Source organism: Pteropus alecto, unplaced genomic scaffold (genome assembly GCF_000325575.1).
Source record: "Pteropus alecto unplaced genomic scaffold, ASM32557v1 scaffold50, whole genome shotgun sequence".
Classification (NCBI taxonomy): domain Eukaryota; kingdom Metazoa; phylum Chordata; class Mammalia; order Chiroptera; family Pteropodidae; genus Pteropus; species Pteropus alecto.
This window is the reverse complement of record NW_006431918.1, coordinates 7,408,055-7,417,967: the sequence shown is the minus strand read 5'-3', so window position 1 is coordinate 7,417,967 and position 9,913 is coordinate 7,408,055. Positions and strand designations below refer to the sequence as shown.

Below are 9,913 nucleotides of genomic sequence, written 5' to 3'. Positions count from 1 at the left end.
GAAGGCAGCCGTGCATGTGTTCCTGGAGCAGTTTTCACATAGCTGATGGGAGCCAGCCTGGGCAAAAAGGCCCCTGTCTTCCAAATATCAGAGATCTGTGCTCTGATCACTGATGCTGCTACTGATCTCAGAGGTGCAGACAAACAGGCAAGCGACCATTGTTGTTGCACATTCTCCCATTGTTGCAAGTCCCTCTCCTTCCAACTGAAGTGACTTCTAGGGGATTTAAAGGACTGTTGCCTTCTCAACTTAGTTTTTCTATTTTTCCCCTTTTAGGAGCCAGACATTAGAGACTAGGACATTCAAAAGCAACTGCTTATATGAGGGAAATTAGAAAGTCATCATACATGTTTAGGAAAGGTGTAGGTTCAGAAAAGATCCAAGAAGACTTTAAGTTTACACCTCAGGTTGATCCTCTGCATGGAGATAGCCTACAACAATCAAAAACCAATTGTAAAAACAAAAAACCAGCAAACCCTGGGGAGGGAGTAGAATCTGATGCTCATAATTAACACATTATTAGATTCAAATGTTTACTTTTCAACAAAAAAAAATCAGTGGGTATACAATGAAATAGGTAAGTATGGCCCATTTAAAGGGAAAAAAATAAATAGAAAGAATCTGTCTCTGAAAAAGACTTGATGATGGATCTTTTAGACAAAGCTTCTGGATTCTGGACAATTTATTTCTTCTCCTGGCCTTGGTTCCCTTATTATGGGATTCCAAAAAAAAAAAGGTTAAAACATAGGATTTGAGGTCAGAAAGAAGTGGGTAGCTCTGACATGTTCTGATTGTGTGACCTTGTGGAAGTTCCTTAAGTTCTTCTGAACCTCGTCTATAAAACAGGAATAATAATTCAATCTCAAAGAGTTGTTATAAGAAATAACAGTAGTAATTATTCAAATATGTTGAAAACTAACAATTATGTATAAGATACTATGCTGCACGAACCACGTGATGTTAAAATGTTTTTAAGCACTCCTTAGGACATGATCTGGGTATACAGTAAAAACTAGCAGGGCAGAAAAGGAGATGTGAGCAACCTATGGAAAATTGTTCTTCCTTATTCAGATGTTTTTATTTTTTATTTTTTTTTTTAGGAGAGGCAACCCTTGGTTGACCTCACAGATTGCAAGGACCTTGTCAGTTTACAATCTCTTTTTTATTTTTTATGCCTACAGCACCTGGTCTTCCTAGGTGGTCTCCCATCCCAGTACTAACCAGGCCTGACCCTGCTTACCTTCCAAGATCAGGTGGGATCAGGCTTATTCAGGGTGGCATGGCTGTAGACTCAGATGTTTTAAATACAAGCCTAGAATGTCAAATATACTTGATTAAGAAGGACACATTACAATAAAATTTAAGGGTCCATTTAATTTTTGCATAGTCTAATTATGTTGTATTTTATATTTATTGAAATAAAAATGACTTACAGTTGCAAATAGTTCTAATGGATTTGTATATGGTTGTACTTTGTAGTGGGTTGTAGCTGTGTGTGTACAGTCTATCCAGACCCTAGTTCAAATAATTCATTTGACATTATGTCAGTGCTTCTCTACCAGAGACAGTTTTCCCTACCAGGGAACATTTGGCAATGTCTAGAGATGGTTTTGGTTGTCATGACAGTACAGTCCCTTACAACAAAGAATTACCAAAATGATGTTAGGAGTGCTGAGGTTGAGAAACCTCTCCCCGCTCCTTCGTTCCTTCCTTCCTTCCTTCCTTCCTTCCTTCCTTCCTTCCTTCCTTCCTTCCTTCCTTCCTTCCTTCCTTCCTTCCTTCCTTCCTTCCTTCCTTCCTTCCTTCCTGCCTTCCTTTCTTTCTTTCTTTCTATATGTAATATTTCTATATAATATAAAATACATTTATGTATAATATATATAAAAATATACAGAGATCTATATATATAAATATAATGATATGCAAACGTACAATCATCAAAGAAATAGAGCAAAAGTGAGCGACATAGGAAAAAAGAACTTTTCCTAAGGAGAATGCTGATGGGGAGAGAAGGTGATGAAGCTGAATTGTGGGTCAGAAGAGTTTGTGGAGGATGGAGATGATCAAGATGTCAGGTTTCTGAACAAGTCAGCCAACTTTCCAATCCATCTGCCAAGAGTGTAGCCCAGTTCTGCCTCAGCCGAGTGACCCATCTGTGAGTCTTGGCTACTGGAGACAAAAGTGTTGCTATCTCTTCGAAGAACTGGGCACAATTGCAGAGCAATGCACACTAGCATTTTTGTTAGGAGTTGGCAAGTTCACAATTAGCGCAGTTGTTTCAGAAAGTGTGCGAATGCACTATGCTTCATGTCATTAATGTCGGCAGTGTGCTAGGAATAAAAGGATCTCTGGGGGAGGGGGTACATGAGTTTTAATTATTCAAATACATGCAGAATTATACAGCCTTAAAGACTCCATTTCTGAAGCTCCTTCCTGCAGCCACACAATGTGTTAGATTCTACAAAGTGCTCAAAATAACTTTCTCACTTTGACTTAGGAATTGAAAAGAGGTCCATTAATTCTTTCAGGCTACCAGGTGATCATTTAGTCATTTCTGTTGTGGAGAAAAGAAAAAAGAAAAAAAAAGAAAAGAAATCAGAAATGACAGAAAACTGGACTGATAAAAATCTCTTGGTGAACATCATCACTTTTTTTTTTTTTAATTGCAGCAGCTCAGAGGCAGTCTATCATTGTAATTCCATGTTTTTTTTTTATTCAGTCATGTTTATCAAATGTTGTTATCATTGCTTTCCCTTCTCTTTTTTTTAAGCTAAAAATAAATATTGAGGGTCCTATCATTTGAATATCAAATGTTATAGTCTACGTTGTATGCCTCTGACAAGTTACATCTCCAGAGAAAAGGTATTTAACTTCAGGCCACCAAGATGCCATTTTGTGTTGGGCTGCCAGGTCAAGGAGTGGATCAAAGGAGACTGCTTCTCAATCCTTTGTGTATTAATCGACAAGCATTTAACAAGGGGCCTCTGATACTCAGCATGGTGTTAGGTGCTATAAGATATATAAATATATGTTATGGATCTATAAACAAAAAGGCAAACATAAATATATAGGGGAAAATATCAGATTTAAAAAAAACTTTAGTGGGTTCAGAGGCAGTATGTGTGGTGAAAGTGTGTTCTGATAGGGAGTGGATCAAAAGACTATTCTACAACAGCCAGTTAATAGAGTTTTGGATTTTCAGGATCTCATAATCTAGTTAGGGAGACAAATTATATTTACAGTAGAGAATTAATGATCGCTAAATAGTTTGGTCTTAATTACCAGTGCAGTGTAAGTTTATAAAAGGAAAAACCAGGTTGGCTTGAGTAAATGGTTTGCTCTATGAAGTTGTTGAAATTAAGATGGGATGAATAATTTATGTTATAAAGAACTAGTCAAGCACAAAGTCTGAAATTGTTATCATACACATATACGCACACACACACATGCTCTGAAGCAACTCCCCTGAGCAAGGGAATGATAATCAATTGAGAGCCATAACATGTGCCGGGCGCTGTGCCAGGTGCTGGGGGCACCAACATGCCTACTAATGGAGCTCACAAAGAGACATCTGAGCAATTCGACTTAGCTGCAGGCCACGGGACAGACAGGAATAGGGAGAGTCTAGAGCCAAGGAGACTAGCTATGAGAATGGGCAGGGGGATGATGAGGGCCCGGACTGGTGTGTTGGGAGAGCAAGGGAAAAGTGAATCTGAAAGGCACTGAGGTACTTAGAGCCTGGATAAAGACATGGAAAAACAGAGAAGCAGTAAGGAGGGCAGACACATGGGAGCAATGGTGATATCAGCAACTGAATTGGGGTACTTGAAAGGCAGCCAATTAGAATAATGGAGATGAAAATTTTGAAGATATTAAAAGTTAGTGACGGGACATACACATTGAAATAAGTGATAGGAAGATGGAATTATGGACTGATGCAAGATAAATGAGAATGGATGAATTCTCCAGGAACTGAGGAGAGAGAGGGAGAGGGAGGAAGGAAGAGAGAGAAAGAGTGAGAGAGCTATGAGAGAAAAAGATGAGAGAGATGAGAGGGAGATATCTGAGCCTAGAGGGCATCCCCAGAGTTAGAGCAAGAGCTGGGAGGGAAGGAAAGAGGGAATCAAAAGTAGTTGAAAAGGTCAAGAAGAAGTTGGAAAATACAGTGTCACTGACTCTAAGGGAGGAAAGAATGTGAAGGAGTGGGTTGTCAGGGTGGTTAAATGCCACAGGGAGGCCGAAGAGAATGAAAACCAAGATAAAGCCATTATTGTATAAGACTGCACTCTATTAAACAGCCTGTGGGCTTTCTGTTTTAAAATTAAATGAAAAGTATCAGATATTAATAAGCTCTGAAATAAAGCATATATGCAAATGAACAACATCAAAGATTCAGTGACCTGCAGGGCTGAGATATCAGTTTCTGATAATCACATAGCACTTTTTTTTTTCAAAGCATCTTTGAAGACATTATTTCAACTAAATTTTTACAACATTCCTCGGATGATTCTAGCCTAAAAGAAGCCAAATTTCCTGTTTTCATCGTTTACTTGCTCAATTACCACTTGTGTTTGTACAGCTATCAATAGTACTAACAATAAATTATTCTCCAGGAACTTCGCTGACAGAAAATGAAAGATGGTGATAATGATTTTACTTAGTAAAAATACCCAACATTTATATAGCATAAAATGGTTTCACACATGTAATTTCATTTTGCCTTCAACTGCTCTGTGAAATGTCTCATTATCTCCATTTTACATGTGTGAGAAGCTTTTAAAAACCAATGCCCCCCCCCCACCAAATACATTGAACAGGGCTAAAATACACCAAATAAATGAGCTTCTCATGTTTAATGAACTTAAGTTCTGCTAGGAACAATAAAGTAGATCTTATCATAGAACAAGAAAATAATCTGATCACATCAAGACACATCAAGACATGTATCCCCTTTCCATAAATAGAGTATAAAACTGCTTATTCGAAAGTCTCATAAATTTCTGTTAGAAAATTTTTGGTTGCAAATGACAAAAGCCACCTTAATCTCATTTAAAGAATAAAAGTGACAGGGGTTTTTTGGCTTAATAATTGAAAAGTCTAAGGGTAGAAGTTCAGGCTAAAGGTTCAGATATGACTGAAGCCAAATGCAATTCAAGCTGGAAAAGAGCAAATTCAGAGCTTGGATGGGCTGTGAGTGCATGTATCACCTGCATGTGTGTGTGCTCACATGTGTGTTTTGGGTGAGTAGTGGGAGAGCAAGGATAAAAGTCAGCCCTACCAGAAATGCAAGGACGTGGAGTAGGGAAGGGGTGATTCTCTATAGGAAAATCAAGGTGCTCCTAGCAGAATAAAGAAGAATGGATGCTGGGCAGGCAGAGCTCCAAAAGGGTTGCTGTCCTCAGTGTTCCACTAACCTAGCTGAAATTCCCTTCGATATTTCTCACTGTTTAAGACTTTGGGACTTAGGAGTTTCCTACAATGATACAGCTACTCTAGGGCAAAGATTCTCAATCTTAGCAACACTAGAATCACCAGAGTAGCCAAAAAATGCTTTTAAAAATATACGTGCCTGAGCCTAACCTCTCAAGTGAAGTCCAGATGTTGGACTTTAACACCTCAAGCTTTGTCCATGCATTGTTTGAAAGAAATAGTAAATTTGGCAAAGTTAATAGCAGGGGATATCATTTCATCATCCTGTAGCTTTTCTTTCCTTCTTCCCATGCTCTCAGAAGACTTGTGGACAGAATGGGCATCCCATAAATATTGGCAGAACTGAATATAGTGGAACTTAATTGAGAGAATATACTATACCATCCATGTCCGTGTGTTTTCCTCCTTTGAGTATATGGGATTCCTGCGTTCTGTTTGAGACTTACTGTCTTCAAGTCAAGAAAAGCGGTGGAAAAAATGAGGAAGAATCACATGCGTGCTCAGGGATCCTCTCGTCCAGTAGGGGAGAGAGCTGAGTTTACAGAAATTACTGTTCCGGGCTGGGGGAGCTCCCAGCACCGATCGACAATCTACCCCATCTTAGGAAATCAAAAGGTGTTCAAGCCTTAACTGAAATTTAGAAGTAAGAGAGGGAGTATGGAGTTTGCTTAGCGTGTGTGAAGTCCATAAGCAAAAAGAAGCCTGACCCATGTGGGGTCTTGCAAGTTCATTCTGGCTAGAGAACAGCGCCTAAGGGCAGAGTGGCCAGGGCCGAAGCTGGAGGAAAGAACAGGGACAGAAGAGGCAAATTTATTTTTACTCATGTGCTCAGGGCTCTAAAGAAGTGTTTATTACAGACCAAAATCCTACACATGCTATCATGTTGAGCTTGTACATTTTATATTTGTGAGTTGAAGAGAAAAATTACTGTTTTAAACTGGATTTTAAAAATCAGTCCGGAAATGAATCCACATGGCCTCCCTCAACCCACTGCGGTTCGGTGCGCCTGTGCTGCAGAGGCGCGGCTCGGCCACAGGGGCGCAGTGCAGCTCAGCGGACAGTGGGAGCCGGAGACGACCGGCTGAGGGGCGGGATTCCCTGGAAACCCCGCCCCATATCAACAAATACGGTTCTTGAACTAAATGGAGCACACTGTTCCCACTTCTCCATGCTTCCTTCCTCTACTATCCATCGCCTGCCCCCAGCCAAACAACACAACAAACGCCTATCGAGTATAATGTGCGTGGAGAACAAAAATTTTTGTAAAATGATAGTCCCTACAGGACTTGCTTATATGGCCCCATATCCCAGTAAATAGTGGGGTTGCTGTGTAAAAATTTGGAAATAACCAAAATGTCCAATGATCGAGGGCTGACTAAATGACTTGTGGAATGTTCATACAGAGAAATACAGTCTACCCATTAAAAGGTAGAAAAAATGATAATTAGAAAACGTTAAATAAAAAATAAATCCAAACAATATATAATGAGATCCTAATTTTATTAAGACGTTTATATAATAAGTATTTGCATAGAATAAGCCGCTGGAAGTTACCAGTGATAATCTCTTGATGGTAGAATTACTGTTGTTATTTATTTTCTTTTTTATAGTGTCTTGTATTTTACGAAATAATGAATATGAATACTTTATATTTAGGAGAAAATGAATGAGGGAAGTCTCAAAACAAATAAGTAAATATTCATCCCACCTTATGCAAAAGCATAAATAATTCTGTAATTTTGTTACACTTACACGAGACTACGTTGGTTCACAGGTCTGATTCCATGTTTGCATATTAACAGTATCACCACTGACACAGGCCAGGAACTGAGAAGCATTCGCACAAATCTTCGAAAGAGCAATGAAACACGAGGACAAACTCGTAGTGATTATAGATTCTTGTTTATTTCTTCCGAATACTTTTCTGTGTTTTTCAAATTTTCTATGGAAATCATATACAGATTTCATTTAAAAATATAAAAATAACAGCAGGTACAGACACTACAAAATGAAAAACAAGTGAATAGGAAGGAGGAATAAAGATTCGAAGGTCTATCTTACAGTAAGAGAGCTCTTCTTTCTCTGGTTTGAAATAGGATCTTGTAAGATAGCCATCATTTTTTTATGCTAATAATTACTATTTTTATAAATATATGTTTCTAATCTTAAAACTTAAACAATTTTACTTTAAAACCTTTTTTAAAATTACATTTATGTGTTTTTTTGTGAAAAATAACTGGTAATTCTTTCACTTAGAACTGTAAATATTTTGTTATATATCCTTCCTGATATATAAATAGATATTTTTAAACAAAGTAGGAACCTATTTTTTTGTGACCTGCTAAATTTACATAACTATATATACACTGAAGTTTTCTCCATGTCATTAAATATGTGATTTTTTATGGTTGTGCTGCATACTTATTTTAACACGTGTACCAAATTCATTCAACTAGTCTCCTATTGTTAAATATCTGTTTATTTTCTAGTTTTTAGATACTAAGAACAATGGTGATTTTAATATCTTTGTTCCTGTGTGTGTTTGATACTTTTTTTTTAGTGTATGTTGCTAGAACTGAATTGCTGGGTCAATGACTTTTCAGCCATTTGCCTAATGATATATAGAAAGGATGCTCTCTCACTAGTATCTATTTTGAATACTATAGTGTTATAATAAGGCTTAAAATCAGGTAAGGTTAGTCATCCAACTTTGTTCTTCCTTTTCGAAGTTGCTTTGGCTATTCCAGGTCTTTTGCATTTCCATATGAATTTTAGAATTGCTTGTCAGTTTCTCCCAAAAACAATCTTCTGGAATTTTGATTGGGATAGCATTGAATCTAGAAATCACTTTGAGAAGAATTTCTATAATTTCACTGAAAACTTATCTAAGTTTTTAAAAATTGATAAACTTTTTTAGAGTAGTGTTAGTTTTACAGGAAAATTGATTGGAAAGTATAGAGTTCCCACATACCCTCTTCACCGTGCCCCAGTTTCTCATCTTTTTTACATCATGAATTATTGTGGTACATTTGTTATAACTGATGAGCTAATATTGACACATTATTATTAACTAAAGTGTATAGTTTATGTTACATAGGGTTTACTCTTGGTGTTGTACATTTGGTGGGTTTTAACAAATATGTAATAACACGTATCCACCATTATAGTATCATACAGATTAGTTTTTTTTTTTTTGATTTTTGTGTATTGATCTTGTCTCCTACAACCTTACTAAACTCACTGTTAGTTCTAGTGACTTTTATGTAGATTCTATTGGATTTTCTATGTAGATAATCATATTGTCTGAAAATAAGAGCAGTTTTCTTTCTTTCCGGAACTTCTAGTAAAATGTTGAAAAGAAGTATTGATCCAGTCCAGGTTCCTGATCTTAGAGGTAATGCATTCAATCTGTCACAGTTAAGTATGATATTAGTTGTAGATTTTTTGCGGATGCCTTTTATAAGGTTAAGGAAGTTCCCTAGTTTGCTAAGAAAATGGATGTTGGATTTTTTTCCAATGCCTTTCTATATTTACTCAGACGATCATATGGTTACTCTTTCTTAATATGAAATGGCGACATATTGATTAATTTTCTAATGTTAAACTAACGCTACATTCCTGGGGTAAACCCCACTTGGTCATGTTATTAGATTTTGTTTAGAATTTTTTCACATCTTTGTTAATGAGTGATATTGACCTATAGTTTTCTTGTAATGTGTGTTTGTCTAGTTTTGGTGTTAAGGGAATGCCGGTATCATGGAATGAATCAGAAAGTATTTCCTTCTTTTAAATTTTCTAGAAAGTTTGTGTATAATTGATATTATTTCTTCTTTAGATGTTTGATAGTATGCACCAGCAAAGCAATTTGGCCCTTTGGGGGAAGGTTCTTAACTACATATTCAATTTTGTTTGTAAGCATATAGGGCTATTTAAGTTACCCGATTCTTCTTGAGCGAGCTTTGGCAGTTTGTGCCTTTTAAAAATGTCTTCCCTCTGACTCAGGTAGTTTCCTCATACACATGCACTAATTCATACTCTGCTGAATACTCAAGGGGGCCTTCTGTATATCTTCAGGGTTATCTCTCTGTGCATCTGTGCAGTCCTTTCTCCTCTGGTACTCTGTCCTGTGAACACTATCAACTCCATCCCAACTCAGAAATTCCACTGAGCTGTGCCTGGCTCTGCCTCCCTGCACCGCAGCCTGGAACCTCTCCTAAAGTAGTAAGCTGTAGCAATCATAGGGCTTTCCTTGCTTGTTTCCTATCTTCCAGAGATCATTCTCCTTCATTGCCTGTTGTCCATTGCCTTGAACACTATTGTGGAATGCTTTCTTTTTCTTTTTCAGGCAGGAGATGTGGAAACAGAAGTCCCTTATGTGTTATATCTTCAGAGCAAAGTTTTTCCTCTTAATAGTCCAAAATCATTTATTTATTTATTTATTTATTTACTTACTTACTTACTTACTTACTTAATTTATTTTTTA

At 37.2% G+C, this 9,913-nt stretch overlaps 1 pseudogene; it reads right to left on the bottom strand.

Annotated features, from left to right (window-relative positions):
• Window positions 1-1,172: 1,172 nt before the first annotated feature.
• LOC112475192 lies at window positions 1,173-1,291 on the bottom strand (annotated as a pseudogene).
• Between the last annotated feature and the right edge of the window lie 8,622 nt (window positions 1,292-9,913).